Source organism: Ambystoma mexicanum, chromosome 5p (assembly GCF_040938575.1).
Source record: "Ambystoma mexicanum isolate Mex_15411 chromosome 5p, UKY_AmexF1_1, whole genome shotgun sequence".
In the NCBI taxonomy this organism is placed as follows: domain Eukaryota; kingdom Metazoa; phylum Chordata; class Amphibia; order Caudata; family Ambystomatidae; genus Ambystoma; species Ambystoma mexicanum.
In genome coordinates this window covers 689,541,683-689,563,594 of record NC_090930.1, presented here as the reverse complement: position 1 = coordinate 689,563,594, position 21,912 = coordinate 689,541,683, and positions in this window count along the sequence as shown.

Genomic DNA, 21,912 nt, shown 5'->3' with positions numbered 1-21,912 from the left:
CCTATGAGCCCCATACTTTTAGCTGGATAGTAATCTGCCATCCCTGTGGCCACGTGCTCATGTGCACCAGGGAACATGGGGATGGCAGAGTCCAGGGACTGGTAGAGGTGAAGGCCTCTGGCACTAGGGCTCCTGAGGTTATGCTCAGGAGTTTCTCTTTACCAGCGAACCTCATCTCTATCCGCCCCTGCTCCCTGTTGCAATGCAAGAGCCTGCGCTTTCAGTTCGTCAGTTAAGGCCTTATCAGTCTCTCCTGCATCGCTACCTGTTGCCGGAGCCTATCATTGTGCTGGCAGAGAGCCTCATTCTCTCTCTGTGCCTCCTGATTGGTCCTGGAGTACTGGGCCAGTCTTTGCTGCAGGAGGGTTACCTCCTGAGCTGTGTCCCTATTGGCCTGCTCCTTTCTTGCCAGAGCATCCTCCACCCTCCTGGTGTGCTCTAACAAGTTCTGGTGTTCTTTTTGGAGGTCACCCAGTCCCTGGAGGGCCAGGTGATTTTCTTCCATTTTCCTTTTTAAGTGGCAGACTTCCTGGCCTAAGGTATCCCTTTCCTGACTAAGAGCCTGCATCTGTGCCGCCAGGTCGTCCCTTTGCCTTTGGAAGGCACCAGCTTTCTGGCGCTCCTGATCAAACTCTGCCTGGGTATCCAGGTCTTTCAGAATCAATTTATTGCTTTCCTCTTTCTCTCTGTCTAATCGAATTTGCAGGGTGGCTACCTGCTCTGTGCATGCCCTGTTGAAGTCCAGTTGTTGCTCCAGCTTTTACTGGCTCTGCAGAAGGGAGTTCAAACCTTCTTGGTACTCCTTCTGCAAGGTCAGAAATCTGGTATCCTGGTCAGCCTTTTCCTGTTGCAGCCTATCCATATCCTCCTTTATTTTAGTGATGTACTGTCTGCTGTCATTTTCTGACTCCTGGCTCCCGTGCAGCCTCTGCTCAGAAGAGACCAAGTCAGATTGGGCCTTTTCTAACGCCATCTGTTGCCTATTTGCCAGATATTGGCCTTCAGCACATTTGTCCTGCATGACTTCCATATATAGATACAAATATGCCGCTATCCTGGCAATCTTATTGTGTTCATCTTTTGCCTTAGGGGGCATATATAGTTCGCTCAGGGCCACATGTAGGGGACCCTGATCTCTCCATTTATCTGACCCTGTTTCAGTGACCTGTTGCGTGATTGCCTGCAACCAGACCGCCTGGTCCTGATGAGTCCACTCAACTCTCACAAATAGCTTATGTAAGAGGTGCTCCCTCGCTATTTTAATATCTACCACGGTCGTCATGCTGGAGATCGATCTCCCTCCCGACTTACAACAGTTAGTATTTTATTTTGCAAAACAGACCGTTTCCTTAGAGCGTTCCTTTGAGGGGTGCTTTCACAGTGTAAAACAGCGTGGTGATCTAACCGGATATGTGTATCTGGTCAGTTGGCACACTGTATTAATCTGCACAAGTGGTAAATCTAACCCAGAATATCCCGGCTCCGAGCCCCCACTCTGTAAGTAACTCCAATCAAGCAATCCCACTAAGTCAGTGCCTTGTCTCGGATGCCCAAGGGAAGCCCTTATTTATATATTTTTATGGCAAGTTATAATCTGGATGATGAACCCTTGTATAACACCCCTCTCTCAGAATCCCCCTGACCCCGCTGAGCCCAGAAGTAGGTTTGTTTTACAAATTTAAAAGGTTTATTTAAAAAATTAAACAATATATATATATATATATATATATATATATATATATATATATATATCACACTTCTATAAATAAATTGATAATGGATAGCACACTTGTGAATATGAGCAGTAATCAGCAATGGGTAACCCTACAGTACCACAGTTCATTACAATCAATAAGGAGTTGGTATAGGATGGATAAGGTAGCAAAAATACTTTTATGGTTTCAAGGGAAAAGCAATGAGGAATAAAATGCAGTACCGAAATACTTGATAGGATTTTAGCAAAAGATAAGATAATCACTTTTTCTCTGGCAATTCACCTCCCCCCCCTATGCAATGTAAGAAATGGAAGGAGATGGAAAGAGGAGCACACAGTTCTCAGGAATGCAATCAAATACAATACGAAATTCAGTTCCCCCCCAGCAAGCTTAGAGGAAACAGGTAGAAGTTTGAAACACAGGCCCAAAATGCTTTGAATGTGATGACAATGAAGTGAGAAATGTGCTAAAAATGCTTTTAATTCCCTCTAGAGGTTCAGGGTGGGTGATATCTAGTTTATATTAGTTCAGGCTCACTTTAGCAATGCTCTATGAGTAACTCGCAGGTTAAAACAAATTTTAGCAAAGGAAAGCAAGGAGCTGCTGATTTTTACACGTGGCTGAAATTGTGCAAAATGTCAAATTGTGGCAAATTCACTTGCGCGCGTCGAGCATAATTACGAAGGCACTATAAATCTCGTTCCTAGCACAAACGGTTCCCGAGATACGGATGATTTTGTGAAAGTAGTTTTTCCGATTTGAAATTTAAAAGTTCAAAATGACAGATGACAGTTTTCAGTTTTAAAGATGACAGAATGACACGATTCTAGGAGGCAGTTCTAATAGGCTAAAATAGTTTCAATTAGATTATTTTAACTAAGAGATTGGGTTCTGCACAGTTCTGCTAGGTACTCACAATATAAATTTGAAATAGGCCTCGTCACGGATCTGGTCAACAGGTCCAGCGGCGGTTCTCTCTGCTTGGCGGGTCAATCAGGCACCGGTTCTGCTCACAGCGATCCGGATCTCTGGTTCTGCTCAAAGCGGTCTGGGTCTGGTCTGCGGTTCCGGCAAAAGTTCTTGGCAAAGAATTCAAACAGCTCGCCCGGCTGTTGAATAGTTTGGTTAGGTTTGCTGAATTCTGAAGGCCTGCTGAGAATACTTTTGCTTGCAGTGGGCCTTCTAGGTTCAAAGTTCTGTAGTCTATGGGTCCCTGGTTCTGGTCTCTGTCTGGATGGGATGTCAGCCGTCAAAATGCTCCACAGAAATGGAAAATGAATGTGTCTACCTGTCCCAGCAGTCTCTTTTTATGTGTTTTGGAAAGTGGGTGTGTGCGTTGGTCATAACTAAACCTGCCCCTCTCACTTATCATTGGCCAATTCCTCCTCTCTCCCTTGATTGGGGGAAGGAAATGTGAGTCAGAGTGATGCTGTAGGTTTTATGGTCAGAGGAACCTCCCCTTGTCAGATTGCACACAAATCTATTTCTGACCCAAACACATAATCTATGTACCATTTTTCTAATATTATAGGTCCAGTTAACATATTTTCTGTAGCACCAAACCATCCGATCCCTGTCTTTGTACGATGTCGTGTCCACTGATGAAAGAATTCTCCCCTTTTCATCCAGATAACGACCTCTAAACCTTTCCAGATTTTACACAAATGTGCACCAGGGATATGGGTTACAGATGATAAAGTGTCAGATTTTTAACATGCATACATTTGGAGTAACAACCTTTTTTCCACTACTATCCCCAGGAACATACCACAGGGTCCTAACACCTCTTAAAATGTGCACAGAAAAATCACAAGAATAATAATATTATTTATATAATTTTGACAGGTCCATTCTATGAATTATCCATCTTTTTAAAATGATGCCCTGGTCAAAAAGGGGTGTGGCTTCCCACATCACATGGTGGAATAACTGGTTTATCCACGTCCCCCAAGCTCAGCTGGCTCTCACAGGCACTGCCCCTCCCAGTTTCTCCCAAGAGGAAGCCATTTTACGACCCCACCAATATAACATTTTCCTGAGCCAAAGAAGGCCCATTGTTTAGTTCCCTGCAGTCCCCAGCTGCCACTCCCCTTTCAATCAACAGGGCCATGTGATCTCCTTTTGGTGGGGCCAGCAGGATGCATCCAGGCCTGGGAAGAGTTGTTGAGCCAGTTCAACTCCTGTCGGGGGTAGTTGTCAGGCAGAATTCAGCTAAATGTCACTTTAGTTCCCAGTTTTCTACATTCAAATCCAACTTACATGCAGCTATTTTTTATATATACATTAAATAATGACTTCCTTCAAGTCATTTCAGAATATAGTTTTACATTGTATCCACCTCTTAGCAAGTCTTTCCTTGGCCTGGTTTCAGTTCATTTGTTCAGTTTTACACAAAAGTCTGGTGGTTTTAAAACGCCGGCTTTCTGATAGTGGTGAGCACCGGTACTGCATCCATTTTTGACATTAAGAAAATGAATTCCCCACAGTTCTGGGTTGTTTTTGGCAATGAACATTGCCATTCCCAATGGTTTCAGGCTACTGTGTGTGTAGGCCAATGGTGCTTTTAGGCAGTGCCCTCCTGTGCTCACAACATAGGCACAAATGGGTGGCAGCCTATTCTTCATGTTTTCCCTGTGCACTCTCTGGGGAGTTCTGACCATCATGATGTTTTCCATTCCAGTACTGCACAGTTTTATGGTAGGGTTTGGATGCATGGGTAAAAACATCCCACAGGGCCCTGAATTAGCTATTGTGGGAGTGTTTTAGAGCAGCTTTAGTACAGAGGACATTTCCCCTGGGAGAGGCACATGAGCTACTCAGCCGTTTGAAAGGGGAGGATTATCTATCTCAACAGTTTATATGTGCTGAGGGATGTACTGAGGTTTCATCAAAAGTTACTAGACCACAAACGTATTCACGTTGGACACAAAGGGCCTCATTACGAGGTCAACAATATGGGAAACAACAGAAGTAATGCGGCCATTATTCTGTTACTGCTGCATTACTGCCTCATTACCGCACCATCAAACTACTAGTTTGGCACTAGGGAGGTAAAATTTACCTCCCACAAAATGTTGGCCAAATATCATCCAAAATACCACCAGCGGAATTACCGCCAGTGTTAATTCCACCAAAATCCCCATGGGGGCCTATGGACTCTAAAAAATGGAGGCTTACTCCGCCTACCACTTGTAATCCCATGGCAAATTGTCACAGTAATTGTACCAAGTGACAGTAGTTCAACAGAATTACCATAGACCCATGCATTATACCGGTATTCAGTGTATTACCTACAGTGCAGACTATTACAAACAAAATTGTATTTGGCAATTCTCTAATAGCTAAAAGCATACATAAGTAGTACGTACATCAATTCAAAAGCATACATCGATGTAAGGCTTACATCAATTTGAAAACATACATCAATTCATGTTGTTCCACATCACATTTCCTCGTCACTTCTTTTGTGCCTATTTCAATTCTACACCTTATCAGGTATTATTATGCATAAATTGTGATTAGACACACTCAATTAGTTCACTCTCATGCTCTCCCAGGACAAATGTTCTTTCCTAAAATCCTTAATTTCAATTAGTCTGAGATGAGCACCTTAGTGTTCCTGCCTAGCCTGACACTTTTCATGCCTACATGGCATTGGTAGAATTTCTCAAAGAGCCATTAGGCAATAACAAGCAGGTGGACAAATATAAAATCCTCCAATTCAAACTGAAACAATTGTGCGTTAGAACTAGGGTATCAGGTATATTGATTTTTAACCAAAATCAAACGAAAATGTATTAAATCCAAAATTGACTTTTGCACTGTCTTTTTATCTTGTAGACAGTGGGCCTCATTACAAATATTCCCGGTCTGGAAATAGCATTGCCGGTAGTTCCGTACCGGGACCTCTTTCCGGACTAGAAAGTCTGAGTTGCGATGCCAGTAACACCGGCACTGCAAGTGACTGAGCGCATCTGGAAAAAACGTTGCCGGTATCTGTGAAGACACGCAGCAGCCGTGCCTGACAATCCAGCATGGTGTTAGTAAGTGCACATTTCGAGCAGCGCAGAGACGCAATTACCGGCATAGCAATATGAAAACGATGCCGGAAACACTGGTATCGCGGACCATGTGTTAAGTAGTGTCAGGTCTGCAGAAACATGCCACAGGTGCACAAAATCAGCACAGGTGGTACAAATGAGCTGTGCTACAGCACAAAAGAATCACTCCCACACCCCACACCCCTTACAACACCACAATGCTAGCAGTAGAAGTAGCAGTACTAGAGCTGGAGGCCATGCCTGCAGGATTATTACTTGAAGAGGCAGGGAGGAAGAGGATGCAGTGGAGGTGTTTGAGGAGAAGGAGGGCCATCATGGCCCAGCAAAACCCCATTGTCCATCCGGTTGCACCACACAGACAGCCACCAATCCCTCGCTTAAGGGTCATACCTTTCAACCTAAACCAAAGCCAGATCCACACCCTGTACCAGCTAGACAGAGACAACATAATTTCTATAGTGGACAAGATCCATGACGACCTGGCCAGCCTCATAAATATCAGCACAGTCATCACCCCTTTGCTCAAGGAAGTGTCTGTGCTAGACTTCCTAGCCACAGGAACATACCAACACACTGTTGGTGAGCTACATGGGATATCACAACCCTGTTTTTCGCATGTCCTGTTCCAGGTCATTGATTCACTCCTGCATTACGTTCGTGACCACATCAGCCTACCCAGGATAGCAGACCAGGTTAATGGCTCTAAAATAGCCTTACATGCCCTTGCAGGCATGCCTAACATCATTGGTGCATTGGACTGCACGCATGTGGAGCTGGTGGCCAGGCATGCTGTGGAGGCTGTGTACCACAACACAAAACTTAATCATTCACTGAACGTGCAGATGGTGTGTGATGCCCGCCACATCATCACCCATTACTGTGCCAGACTTCCCGGATCCACCCGCGACTCCATGGTGCTGTGCAACTCCACGCCGCCTCGGAACATCGCACATCACAGTGGACAGCATGCCTGGAGGCTGGGTGAGTCTAACTACAAGGCCATGTGCACTGTTGAATTGGGGCGGGGGCAGCAAACAGCATAGCCTACCTGGCAGCTGGGTGAGTCTAACTACAAGGCCCTGTGCACTGTTGAATTGGGGGGGGTGGGACAGCATAGCCTACCTGGCTACTGGGTGAGTCTAACTACAAGGCCATGTGCACTGTTGAATCAAGTTGGGCAGAAAACAGTAAGGCCTATCTGGCTGCTGGGTGAGTCTAACTACAAGCCCATGCGCACTGTTGAATTGGGGGGGGGGCAGAAAACATCATTGCTTACCTGGTTGCTGGCTGAGTCTAACTACAAAGCCACATGCATTGTCGAATCATGGCCATGTATAACACCCATCACCAGCCAGTGGCTGCACAGATTGTATGCTTCACTCCATCATTCAACCCACTTCTCTGTGCCCAGACAATTGCAAAAACACCATGAAAGTGCACAGAGGCTGGATAGGGTGGTTAAACGTGAAGGATTACCATGAATAAGACCAATGATCATTAATTGTGGCAATAGTACAACACGTGCTGTTACAAAATGAAAGCTGAGAAACATCTACTTTGTTTTGTGTGTGCATTAAACGTGAAAGTGTACAGGTGTAATTCAAGGTGTAACACTGTAATAGCATGCCTGAGTGCAAGGGCTTGACAGGCGTGTCACAATTTTGGAAATAGATCCATTGCATGCATGAGGACATCAATTCCGGACAACTATAAACATAAGAACTACATGTACCAGAATGCACCACACCAAACTGAGAACAAGAAGCACAAACACAGTCAAGCAAACCCACAACACCTAATGCACAGACCGAGAATACTTCTGCACCCACCCACATAACAGCGTTTGTCAGCACAGTCCAGGTCCCCTGCCTGTTAGAACCACACAATCACACATGCATCTCATTATGAATCTAAAAGTACCCTAGTAGATGGACATCTTGTTATTATTTCTTTGTAACACAATAATGACATATCCAGCTGTTCCATTTGTGTCAGTTGTACTAAAAGGGCCAGAGGTCATGGTGTCTGTGAATGGGCCATGTGAATGCCACTGCAGACCACACACCCAACACGCATTTGGACAAAGTGCATTTCAGGTACCTGAAATATTACATGTGCTAGATAAACAACCTTTTGCATGCGCATGTCTGTCCACTAAAATTAAGAGTATAAAGCCTGTGCAAACATGGCATTGCCAGAAGAATTACATTGTACACTTTCTGTTGCCCCTGTGCAGGTGACGCTGGTTAGCCCCTGTGGCCATGGTTGATGACCCTTGTGTGGCAACCACACAACATTCGCGAGCAGTATTATAATTGTGCCCATGAATGTACTGGGAGCACCATTAAACAGACATTTGGCCGGTTAAATGTAATGTTCCGCTGCCTGAGCAGATCGGGGGGAGCACTGATGTACAGCCCAGAAAAGGTGGGAAAGATAGTGCTTTCCTGTGCCATGTTGCATAATATGTGTATCAGGCGCAACGTCCCCCTGGCCCCTGACATGGACATGCACCCACCAGAGGCTGAAGACGACAGTGATGATGATCAGGCTATTGAACAGCGCTGTGATGGCATGGATGGACATGCTGCACGGGATTATCTTATACAGAACTACTTCTAATCACCTGTCACACACACAGCACAGGCCAGCTAGCGCACTTGACACTGGGCACTGAACATACCACTATATTTTGTGAAATGAAAATATTTACAAATGTGAAATTGCTACACACCTAATACTGTTCACTCCAACTATCCCTCCCTACTCCCCCTCCCCAACTGCATGTAGCCAACTTCTGTCCTTTTTTCCTATGTACATTGGCAAGAGTCACAGACTGGGCACATATGGGTCCATGGCCTATTTGCGTCCCCTTTTAGGCTCCGGTGTGCGGCTGTGTGCAGGGCAGTACAGCTGCATGAAGTGCTGCCTTGGGCTGCTCTGAACTCCATGGTGTTGTGCTAGTTGATGGAGCGGGTGGTAGTGCCAGGGGCCATCGGTCCAGGAAAGCCTGGAGCAACATGGCCATAGTTTCAGCGATGGAAGACATCGCACTATTGCCCTCCTTTTCCCTCCGTGACATGTGGACAATGGCATATGTGCATCGACCAAGTATCCGTGCATTTCGTTGGAACTAGCCTGCATTGTCTTGCGCATTAGCTGTGCCTCCTGAAGGTGCTGCTGCACCACGGATGTGAGTGCATCCTGCCATTGCTCCATCCTGGTGAGACGGCCTTCTATATCCCTCACACTGTGGAAAGGTCTAGGTTGGGGGCTCATTGGGCCATGGGGCAGAAGGACAGGGCCTCATCAATGCACTGGTCTGTGTCGCCAGTTTCAAGACCACACTTGTCCGTTGAGTTGTCTCCAAAGCACCCATGTGCATAGCCTTGTGTTAGTGGTGGAGGTGCCACAGGGGCCTGCAGTGGCAGTGGTGGAGGTGCCACAAGGGCCTGCGATGGCAGTGGTGGAGGTGCCACAGGAGTATGCGGTGGCAGTGGTGGAGGTGCCACAGGGCCTGATGTGGCAGTGGTGGAGGAGCCACACGGGCCTGCGGTGCCAGTGGTGTAGGTGCCACAGGGGTTTGCACTGGTGGTGGAGGAGGTGCCACAGGGGCCTGCTCTGGTGGTGGTGGAGGGGCCACAGGGGCCTGCGGTTGCTGGATGAATGCAGCTGGTGTAGCAGTTAGACATCTGCCTGTTAAGTCTGTGTAGTCCTGGGTTGAGGTGATGGTAGTCCTTCGGCATCGACGCCTGGTGCCCCTTGATGTACTGGGCTGGCCGTCCTCATTGCCAGATTATGTGCCTGATGGAGTCAGAAAGACAGGGCGTCAGTGGTGTGTGTGGATTGATGAGACAAACATTAATGATTTGGCTTTTTGATGACAGTGCTGTGTCAGGGACATGGCGGGGGACATGGCATGGTGCACAAATGATTATGTCATGGATACTGTGCGGGTGTATGTGTGATGTGCCTACATGGTGTGTGCAGTGCCGGAGATATTGTTTTGGTGTGCTTGTGCTCTCTGGGTAGGGTGTTAGGGGTTTGGCACACAAGCTGTATGATGTTGTGTTGTAGAGGGTTGTGCCATGGATGGGGTCCCCATATACCTGCTGCCTGTGGCACTTACTGCGTCAGTGGAAATTTGTCATCATGGATTGGGCTGGATGGGACGAGGGAGTCACATGTTTCCTTGGTGTATGACGCTGGTCATTTGTAGGTGGTGCGGGTGATTGTCACTGACATGCCTTTAAGCCTGTGGTAGCACGGCGGAAAAAACACAAGTTCTGATGTGGCAGGGGAATGTGTGTCTGAGTTCCAGCAGGAGCATTTTATGTTGCCGATACAGGGTGCCTCTGATATGTTGTATGTGTGAATGGGGTATGAGTGAGGTTTGGGGTAAAGGTGTATGTTATTGTGTGCAACCAGGTTGCAGGTGGGGGCCAGCAGGACTGTATTGGTGTTGTGAACAATGCACTTGACGTGTTTTGCACCTCTAGTGTGTGCATGGTGGACAGGGAGGTTGATATGACATTGGGGGTTACTTGTACTCACCAGCCTCCTCGGATGTCATTCCTCTGGCCTCCATAGCACCAACTCCCTCTATGGATTCAAGGTGCAGTACACTGCTGCACGTCTCCTCGCAGCCCTGCAGGTGGATGGGGGATGCGCTGCCACCACCTATGGCCATACCCTGGGTGTGCTGGGACGACAGGAGGTTGCGCATCCTCAAGCGCAGGTCATCCCAACTTTCATGCCAGTCACACACATTGCAGGGTGTTGTGCCAACTGCCATAACTTTCTGTGCCATATTCTCTCAGATGGGTTTTTTTCTCAGGTGTGCCTGCGTGTAGGTCGGTGGAGAACAGTGGGTGTGCATGCTCCACAATGGTGCCTGCCAACATGTTCAGTTCTGCCTCGCTAAAGCATGCCTTGCGCCTCCGGGGGTAGCAGGTATTCTTGGTGTCATCTTGATTTAGCAATATCAGTGCTCAGGATATGGGTATGAGTCCTGTGCTGTGAGGATTGCAATCGATTGTGTTTTATATATGGCCGCTGGTCAATTTCCTGTTCCAGCGAACACTTTATTTCCAGTAACGGTAATAGCGGCAGCGTTTCTACAGGAGCCAGTGGACACAGAAGCTTGATGCCGGATTCTGAGTCACCGGCACCGAGGGTGGTGTTGTCATTTTGGGGGATGTTTGGTGGAATCACTGGCATGCCGGTGCCACCATATCTGGCATGCCAGAATGCACATGCACACCAAAACAGAATCAGCCGTTGTTTCTGGCAGCTGTGCTTCATGGACATGGTAGCACCAGCATGCCGGTAATTCCGATGTCTTACCGCCAGACCCGTGATGAGGCCCAGTGTCTCCTTTTCGTGGACACTCCTGCATCTGTAGAAAAATTGATGAGGACATGTAACTTTGTGTCTACATTTGTTTTACGAGTTGTTACAATAGCGCATAGAAGTTGAAACATCATAGCTAAACATAATATAAAGTTGTCTGGTGGGAGTGCATCTTAAAGTACCAACCTGTTTTTTTCCCAGCTTTGCTTCTGTTTTTATATTCATGGCTTTGTATACATATGTTAGTATATAATATCAGGTTGGCAGCTCAAGAATTTTTCAAGACTTTAGAAATAAATCACACAGTCAATGGGCTTAATTATGTGTATGGCGGTCCAGAAATAAGGGTGCCGGTGGCAAGGTACCCACACCCTTTCCGGACCACCAAACTAAGAGTCTGCCGGTAGGGGCACAGATTTCAGTCTGACGGAAGTGCTTCTCTCATACAAATGTCTTCTCCTAATGCACACTCAGTGGCCCTTTCTCTAAATGCAGTGTGTTCTGCACCCCCAGACTTGCAGCCGAGTGACAGAACATGTTCTGACCCCTGTGTCCCCACAGAAGACCTTCAATGATGGCAATCTGCTATAAATTGCCATGCTCAACACTTGCTCCACTGTCAAACACTTGTCCGACATCTGCAACCTTCTCAAACTCATGGATCTTGACGTGCTCACCATCACCGAGACATGGTTCAAGACTAGCTCTGTCACAAGCTTTGACGGACTACTCCCTGAAGGTTACAAAATCCTCTCTGCATCCAGGCCAAAGAAGACAGGTGGGGGAGTGGCGCTGATCTTCCCAGAATGGATACCTGTATCCATTATCCCTACTCAAGCCTACTCCTCCTTCGAGTGCCCAGTCTGCAGGCTCTCACTCTCTCCAAAATCTTCTCTCCTTATGGACACCATCTATCGACCACCAGGACAGTCTACTCTCTTCCTCTTGGAATGGGCCGACCTGGCCTCCTCTCTACTCTCCTCCTCCTCTCACTTCCTCCTGTTGGGTGATCTCAACATCCATCTTGACTCTCCTGACTGATCAGGACCTTTCAGCAACCTAAGTGTCTCTCTCTCCCTCTCTACCTTACCCTCTGGTTCCACGCACACCACGGGACAAACCTTGGATGCTCTCATCTCTACTGACATCTCTCTACCTCTCCCTCTCACTACCTCTCTCTCTTGGACTGACCACTCTCTTTTCTCAATACACCTGAAGCTTTCCTCTCCTCTTGCAGCGGCACACTCTGCATGGCGACTCGCCTTCAAAGTCACCAGACCCAATGAAAAAAGTGGTAGTTGCTGCCTTTGCCTCCACCTACTTTCCTCCTCCTAGTCCTGCAGTTGACTCCCACCCTGACACAGCCCTCGCTAACCTCAATCTCTCTATCTCCAACACTCTTGATACTCTTGCCCCTGTCATGAGAGTCCTACTGAAGCCTTGCAAAAAGTGCAACTCTTGGTATGACTCTGATCTGGCTGTTCTTAAACGCAAGTGTAGGGCAGATGTGCTGAAATGGAATTCGTCTGGCGAACCATCTGACAGACTGGCATGCCACCTCCTTCAAAGGCAATATCGACTTTGCATCTGCTCCAAGAAAAGAGTCTTTATTCAAGCCCGCATCTCTGCAGCATCAAGCAACATGGCCAAACTTTTCAAAGTCTGCAAGGAACTGGCCAATCCTGTAGCAGACTCTTCCTCTGTCACACCCACCCAGGACCTTTGCTCAGCCCTAGCTGCACACTTCATCACAAAAACCCAAGCATCCTTTCCTCCCTCTCCTCCACACCACAGCCTACACCAACACCGGAGCCTCCTTGGCCCCCCTCCACTTCTCCTCTCTTCTCTCTCACCCGTCACATCCGATGAGGTGACCAGACATGTTCGGTCTATGAAGGCTTCATCCAAACAGGTGGACCCCTGCCCCCTCCAAACCCATTAAGGACAATATTGACTTCTTCGCCCCAGCCTTGGCTGATCTTTGCAATCTCTCCTTTTCCACTGGAGTCTTCCCAAATGCTCTTAAGCACTCCCTTGTACACCCTCTGCTCAAGAAACCCTCTGCCGACACCTCCCTTCTGGCAAACTACCGCCTTATCTCTGTCACTCCTTTCCTGGGCATACTCCTGGAGAAGTTGGCTATCTCCCAGCTGACCCTCCACATTGAATCTATTGGTTGCCTCCACGACCATCAGTCTGGCTTTAGAACATCAAAATGCACAGAAACCACTCTTCTGAATACCTGTTAAGACCTGCTCTCAAATCTTGACACTAACACTCCCTATGTCCTCATTGTCCTCAACCTCTCCTCTGCCTTTGACACACTAAACCACAACATCCTGATCGCATGTCTCCATGATACCCTGGGAATCACAGGTCAGGCTCTGGCATGGTTAACCTCCTTTCGCTCCGACCACCCATGCCAATTGGAACTCAGAGCCTTTCTCTCGACTATCACTATCTCAAACTGTGGCGTTCCCCAGGGTTCTAACCTATCCCCCTGGTTCTTCAATGTCTATATGGCTGCATTGGCACATGTGATTGTGTCTTTCACCTCTGACATTCAGTGTTATGCGGATGACATGCAAGTTTCCTTGAGGGTACCCTCAGCCGCCGCCTCCTGCTCCCCACTCATATCTGACTGTCCACTATTCAGTCATGGTGCGCTGCAAACAACCTCTGCCTCAATGACAGTAAGACTGAGATCATTTGCATTGGGACCCCTGCTCCCACTTTCCCACTTTCATTCTGGCCGGCCATTCTTGACCTTGCGCCCGCACCCACCTGCAAGGCTAAAAACCTTGGGGTCATGTTCAACTCCACTCTCTCCTTCTCCGCTCACATTTTGGACATCTCTAAAAAGTCTATCAGCTACACCTCCTCAAAGGTACTCTACCTATTCTCACTTTCCCCCAGCGATCACTGTCTCCAGATCCCTGGTTCTCTCTAGGCTGAACTACTGCAACAGCCTTTTCCTCAACCTCTTTCCACCCTTCTCCCTCTGCAATTCATCCAGAACAGAACCGCAAGACTTATCCTTGGCCTCAAGCACAAGGACTGCATCTCTCCGGTGCTGAAATCCCTTTACTGGCTACCAGTAGCTGCAAGGATCAAGTTCAAAACCTTCTGCATTGTCTACAATGTTTCTGGGGCCTGAGACCTACCTACCTACAATGTTGTCTCCCTAAATACTGTCCGTCTCGAGCCCTCCGCCCATCTACCTCCAATCGTCTGCGAGTGAGCTGGTTCTCTAAGCAGAGATTTGGAGGGAGGTCCTTATCCGCAGCAAGTGCCTCCCTCAGGAAAAGCCTCCCTGCCGCCCTCCGTCTTGAGCCTGATCTTCTTAAGTTCCAGAAACTTCTCAAGACCTTCCTCTTTTCCTCTTCCTTCTCTCTCCCTTTACCCTGCTAACCCACCTCTCTGCTCTTTCCCTTTCTCCCTCCTCTGCCTTACAGCTTGCTGACTGGCCGCCTGTTGTACTTCAGAGTCTCACAGGTCCCAGCCAACCCTGCCAGTCCTCTCTTGCACTTGCCTTAGGGCCCTGCACCTCACCCACCATCGCCACACTTGAGAAATAACCCAGGAGAATGGCTCTCTCTGCGCTTACCCCAGACTTCACCGACTGGGTGCACTTCTACCTCCCCCTCTCTGTGTCCGTCTGTGCACTTGCACGATCCGAATGTACCATACCTGAAGCTCGTCTGTCTGTTTCTCCATTGCCCCTCAATTGCACTTGGTAAAACTGCAGAATCGTTGTCAGCCCTATTTGCTGTGGCTCAACTGTTAAATGTAGTATATGCCCTTACTCTGCCTGTGCAGACTATTATCGTCTCAGAATTTCAAGGGCTCTGAGTGACTATTGCTTTTTGCCCATGTTTCCCACCCTCCTTGAGCGCTTTGAAACACTTGCTGTGTATAGGCACTTTATTAATAAACAATACCATACCAATTGAGTTGCAACTGTCATGAAAGGTGACCATTCTTTTTTTACAATGAGGAATTTCAGTAGGACATGCAAAGAGCACAATATGTATTTATTTACTAGAGTTTTATAATGTGCCACTCTGGGAACTGCTTTGGACCTCAATTGAGAAACGATGAGAAGGGGCATGGAGGGCCTAAAGACGAGAATAACCAGTTGTAGCTAAACTACAGCCATTGACGAGGGAGTCGGGTTTCTTGGACCACCCCCCTCCTACCAAATTCATTACGCGACAGAAGGCCATAAAACACTGCAACCACCCATTCTATTTCGGACGAATCCTAAATGCACCAATGATAGAGAAATACACTGAGAGGTACCCTCTCAGCCAGCCATACAGACCAAGTACAGTACAAATGTTTAGGAGAAGAGCCAGTGATCGTAGACAGAGATACCTATATGGACAGCCTGGACTAAGCACCAAGAAGCCATATTACTGACATCATTAGAGACACCACCACATAGCAGCATTAGACATGAAGCACACGTGCAGTCCGCACTGCACCACACAAACACACACTCGTATACATGAAAAGCATGAGCACACAGTTCTATAGTTATAGGACAGATATACTAACATACTGTCATTGCTTTTATTATTTTGTCATTAGCCAAATGCAGTAATGCAGAAACCGCAAGGCGCACGAGATCCTGAGCGAGCTTTCTGATGCTTGAAGCTAATAATTGCGTGGACATACAAGAGTATATATGGAACCTGCTAATCCATAGGGAATATAGTATAACATGGACAATGTAGAAACTATATAAGGTTTAGGAAAATTACAGTAGGCCTCAAATCATTGAGCTGGAGACGAGCTGAGCCGATTCAGGCAGGATGGAGAGCAAGACGTGTGAGACAGGGCCCACAGTCAATGTCAAGAGATACAAAGACATTCCAGTCCTCAGATGACAAAGGGACCAGCTGCAGAGAAATTGAATAAATCCTCATAAGTCACAGCTGCTGAGCATGATTTTATGGTCTCTAGACGCATGATGCAGTTGAAGCAGACATGCAGAGTGATCAGCGGTGAGAAAGCAGAGCCGATCAAGGGCAGCAAGACGCAGGCTGCATCAAGTGTGCAACAAGTGTTGCGATGAGCGGGATATGGTCTCATAGGCAAAGGTGGTGCACACAAGTTACAATACAGACACATAATCGTTCACATTGCCTTGAAAAGGTGCACTGTAGGCTGAGAAACCTTTCTGGTCCCAGGCCTGGGGACATCAGCTCTAGCCAATCGCAGTTTAGCACTCTAGGCGTGTGTAACAATGGGCGAGAACCAATGGTAGGTCTCACAGCGCGAGAACCACTACTCTGCAAAATGTATTAGTTAATAAATTGAGTTGGGACAGGCCAGCCACATGACATGTAAGACTAGTAGAACAACACATATAGGTGACTATCTAGGTTACTAGACTCCTGATGGCCAATCCCACTCATCAATACGTTTTTGGAGAGCGGCCCAAGTAATGATGGAGTAGTGATGTAATTTCATACTAAAACTGGCCTGCGCGCTAGGGGAAGCAGAGACTTACTGGAATCCACCTGTACCCTAGTATCGATCCCTGTTGGTTTGTCTGCAATAAACTGCAGTTTGAACTTGCTGTTGACGGAGTTCTCTGTGTATACTGGGGAGGGAGTAGGGCTCTCCAATTCTGCAGACTTCCAGCATCGCTCTGCAATACCTGGGAGTCTGTCCCAACAAGTTGGTAGCAGAGTTGCAGGTTCACTGCATCAGCCCAGCACAAGCCCGCCGCGGAACCTGAGAGGCTGTAGGATCATTGCATATTTCGAGAAGACAGGGACACGTACCCGTGGAAAGGCCGTCAGGAGCCAGTTTGGACATCATCCTGCCCGAAGTCAGCGAGGAGTCTAGGCATACCAGGACAGGGAAGAGAGGACCTTCTGGGGGACACGGCAGCCGAGCAGCGCCAGCAGACCACAGAGTGTAAGTATTAACCCAGTAGAAGGGCAACTGTCGGTGTGAGGGAGGGTACTGAATAGTGTGAAGTATTGTTTAGCATTGTTGAGTACTGTCAAAGTATTGTTTTGCAGTGTTGAAGTGAGTAGGGGCAGGAGCAAAGGTATATGTCCTTTTTCTATGTCTAGGGCACATTCGAGTTTAGAGGTAAACAGTTCTGGTGAATTCCTAGACTATTGACTCGAGGACACGGATGGCAGATGTTCTGTAAATAGCGGATTTCCTGTGGGTTGGGCAATTTAGCTCATGTCATAGTTGACAATATCCCTGTGAGGGTTAACAAGAGTAGCTGGCCTAAATTGCAGAAGCTGAGGTGACTGGTTAAGTCTCCTGGAGTCCTGGAGTGAGACGTTTTGCACACTAGGCAATGCAGCAGGTACAGTTCGGTAACAAGAGAATATTGGTATACTCTGCCTGGAGGCGGGAAGACATCTGTGGGGTTTTCTGTGTTTTGGGAGTAACGGGCTATAACAGTGTGAGCTTGGTATTTGATTTTTAAGCACTACCTTGGTTAGTAAATTCGTGATGTCACCCATAGGTTTGCACATAGGACACGGAGAGCATGAGAAGGTGAGGAGCTATTATTGGGTTCTTGGGATTGGCAGACCAGGTGAACAACTGGCAGTGCACGGAAGGCGCATGCGTAAGATTGTGGGCGTGCCTGAGAAGGCAGTGACAGTGAGGCTGTAAAGGGGCGGTGCGCAGAGCACGCCTACAAGTTGGGGAGGCAGAGAGGCTCGTACTAACCTGAAAAGTGTGGGGCTTCAAGTATGGGGATATGGTGTGATTCTGACCTTGCCACCGTTAAACACAAGTGTAGGCCGGCGTAGAGGAGGTGGTGGGCCTCAGGCGCACCCCCTGACAAACTGGCCTGCCACCTGCTCCAAAGGCAGTAAAGGCTCTCTTTCCTCTCTAAGAAAAGAGTTTACATCCAAGCCTGCATCTCTGCGTCATCTAACAACTCGGCCAAACTTTTCAAAATCTGCAAGAAGCTGGCTAATGCTGCTGCAGTTTCTACTTCTCCTGTTCCCCCGAGGCCATCTGCACGGCCTTGGCCTCTCATTTCACTACTGACACTCTGGACATCCTGTCCACCCAGTCTTCCTCTACCTCCTCTTCTTCCTCCTCTACCACTCCTGGCCCATCTGAGGCAGTCTCTCATCCTCCTTTCTACTCCTTGCCCCTGTTCACCCCTGACGATGTTTCTAGACAAGTCCGTTCTATGAAAGTCTCATCAAAGCAGGTTCTCCCCTGCTCATCCAGAACTATAAGGACCACATCAACACCCTTGCTCCAGCCTTGTCCGATTTCTGCAATCACTCCTTTGCCACTGGAACTTTACTCTCCCCCTCACTTGTGCACCCATTCTAAAGAAGCCATCGGACGATCCTTCCTCTCGGGCTAACTATTGCCCAATCTCCATCACTCCTTTCCTGGGCAAACTCTTGGAAAAGCTGCCCATTTCCCAGCTTTGATCTACATACTGAATCTGTTGGTTGCCTCCCTGACCACCAGTCTGGCTTCATAGCTGACAGAAGCACAGAAACTGGTCTCTTGAACACCTGTGAAGACTTGCTCTCTAATCTTTACTCTAATCTTCCTTCTGTCCTCATTCTCCTTGATCTATCCTTTGCTTTTGACACAGTCAACCATGCAAGCCTTCTCAATCGTCTCTTGGACAACCTTGGTATCAATGATCAGGCCCTGGCTTGGTTGACCTCTGTTCTCACCGACCAACCCTCTCAGGTCCAACTGGGGTCTTTCCTCTCTTCTATCTCTTTCTACTTGTGGTGTTCCCCAGAGGTCTAACCTCTCTTCCTGGCTCTTCAGCCACTAACTGGCACCTCTTGCCCACTGCATCGCTACTTTCTGCTCCAATTTTCAATGTTATGCGGATGACACTCAGCTCTTTTTCAGGCTCCCCTAAGCTACCTCTGCTTCTTCTCACATACCAGACTGTCTGCCGCAATTCAGGAATGCCTTGATGCCAATGAGCTCTGCCTTAATGCCAGTAAGACTGAGATCCTCCGCATTGGGACGCATGGTGCCTCCTTTCCTCTCTCTCTCTCTCTGGACTCCGACTCTGGGCCCTTTCCCTGCTCCTTCCTGTGAAGCTAAGAACCTTGGTGTCATCTCCGACTCCACCCTCTCCTTCTCTCCTCACTTCTCTGACATCTCTAAGAAGTCAAACTATCAGCTGCACCTCCTCCAAGGTATTCTTCCGATTCTCACTTTCCCCCAAAAGCTCACTGTCTTCAGAGCTCTGGTACACTCTCGGCTGGACATTTGCAACAGCCTCTTTCCAAATCTTCCTGCCTCTACTCTTTGACCATTGCAACTTATCCATAACAGGACTGCAAGACTTGTCCTTGGCCTCAAGCCCAGGTATCGGATCTCTCCAGCTCTGAAATCTCTTCACTGGCTCCCCCTGGCTGCAAGGATCAACATAAAGACCCTCTGCATTGTCCACAAGGCTTTCTAGGGCCTAGGACAGCTCTACCTCCAACTTTCTCTTCCAAACCTCTTCCTCCTCGAGCTCTCTGCTCATCCACCTCCAATTCTCTTCATGCAGTGTTGGGGGCAGATCTACCTCCTCAGATGGGGCCTTCCTCGGTAACAGCCTCCCTGCCTCTCTCAAACTTGAGCAGAACCACCTCCAGTTCCGGTAGCAACTCAAGACCTTCCTTTTTGCTTCCACTTTCTCTCTTCCTCTCCCGGCTGATGCACCCGACTGCTCCACACACTGATCACCTGATCACTCTCTGAACTCGAGCCCAGGCCCCTGCATGTCCAGTTGTCCTCACACTGCTTCCAGGCTTCCCATAACTTAAGTGTCTGTATCTACAACCCCACAGTCCCTTGTCTCTGCACTTATGACCCCATGCTGGCTGCACTTGTGAGTTAATTGCACTTCTCCCATCCCCTTTCCCCCTGGCACTTCTCCCCTTCACTGTTCCCCAAACTTGTACGATCTGAATGACACAAGGCCTAGTATGATCGTTATTTTGTCCTCCCTTTTTTCCCCCTCCTTGTCTTGTCGCACCTAGAAACCCTTGTGTACAGGCACGTTAAAAATGCCACATCATATCATATTATATCGTATAGGACGCACACAGAAGGAGCAGGAGAATGCAGATCAAATGAGCAGGCCTGGCTGGCGACAGACTTGCGCACCATAAATGACAACACTAAATATGTGGACAGACTTAGAGGTTGCCCAGGACGACGGAAGGGGGAAACAGCCATAGCCTGCTCAAGGGGAAGGCTGGCAAGGAAATATGACGACAGTGTCCAGGTACCCATACTAGAGCCGATAGATGTATATGCAGGTATTGAGAACGAGAGCCGACAGGTCAGACAGACTAGGAACACGCAGGGGGAGGAGGTGTTCACACAGATGCCCTTATTGGAGAGGAGAGGGGTGCAACCTCAGTATATACCATGGAAACACACTGACAAGGAGAATGTGAAGTGTAGGCTGCCCTCTTTATGTGCGGGTTCTGGGAAGTGGATTTAAGAAATGGAGAAGATGACAGGGGGAAATAGGTTAGCAGTGGGAGACATAAAGGAACTCCTAGGACACTGCTGATGATGTATGATATGATAGGTTATTTATAAAGCGCTAAATACCCAGAGGTTTCTAAGTGAGAACCCAGGGATCGAACCTGTATTGACCCTTGTCGTCTTGCTTCCAAGGCGACCATGTTGTCCCTGAGCTATCCTCCCGAGAATAGGGCGGGGTTCCCTGGGGCGACAACACAAAACACAGCACACAATGGTTCGCCGTTTGCAAACTGCAGAACTGCCGTATGGCGGCATTAAGGACACAATACCCAGACACATCTGATATTGGGGCAATTACGTCCCAGAAGATGAGGGAAAACAAAGTCCCTGTGCAGTACATTCAGGAGATTCAAGAACTTTGGCGCCTTGAAACTCGAAAATCGTGGGATAAAACAGTAGCAATATTTTATCACATACTATGCCAGGGGCTGCCAGAACCCATTCAGAAGCAATTAAGGAAGTTTGAAGGCAGGTGGGGGAACAAACAGCAGTGGTTTTGGGGAGTGGGAAACCAGGAAGACGTGGGTTTGGACCGCAGATGCATCACAATCATGGGTTTTGAGGATATGGGCAGCAGGTGCAGCAGGGCCCAGGGGATTTTTCAGGGGGTTTCCAAGAGCAAGGAAGGGAGCCACCACAGTGTTGGACGTGTGGGCAAATAGGACACATTTTGAGAGCATGTAGGAGCAGGGGGATGCAGCAGAACTGGGGAGCACAGGACCAGCAGCCATACCAAAGGGACCAGGATGACTACTATGCACACGACCAACAGCAGCAAGGACAGAAACAGGGCGCACACCAGCAGATGCCATAAGCACAAGTACAAGTACAGCAAATGCAACTGTAGATACCACAGATGAAGGCCCCGGTACCACAGGATTTGCAAACACCAAAGGCCCGAGGGAACACACAGCAATTAGCACAGACACAGAGCAATGATGCAGCAGTACACTTGGAATCCATGGCAACAGTTTCTGTTAGACAACTGGGAGGAGTTACCATGGTGGGGAACCACCCCTTTACAAGGAATGGGATGTCCCTATACCCGCAATAGGACAGCCCACAGACAAACGTGATGTGTCCCATCCTGTTGATCACACCCAACCCTGCGGATAGGTGGCAAAATGTTTTCCTTTCTTGTAGAGACTAGGTCATACATTAGAGAAGGAGCGTTTAAATTGTCAGGCAATGCCATGAACAATCAAGGATTTTCTGGGGCTCGGCAAGTGGTTCCTTTCACAGACGATATCTCACTT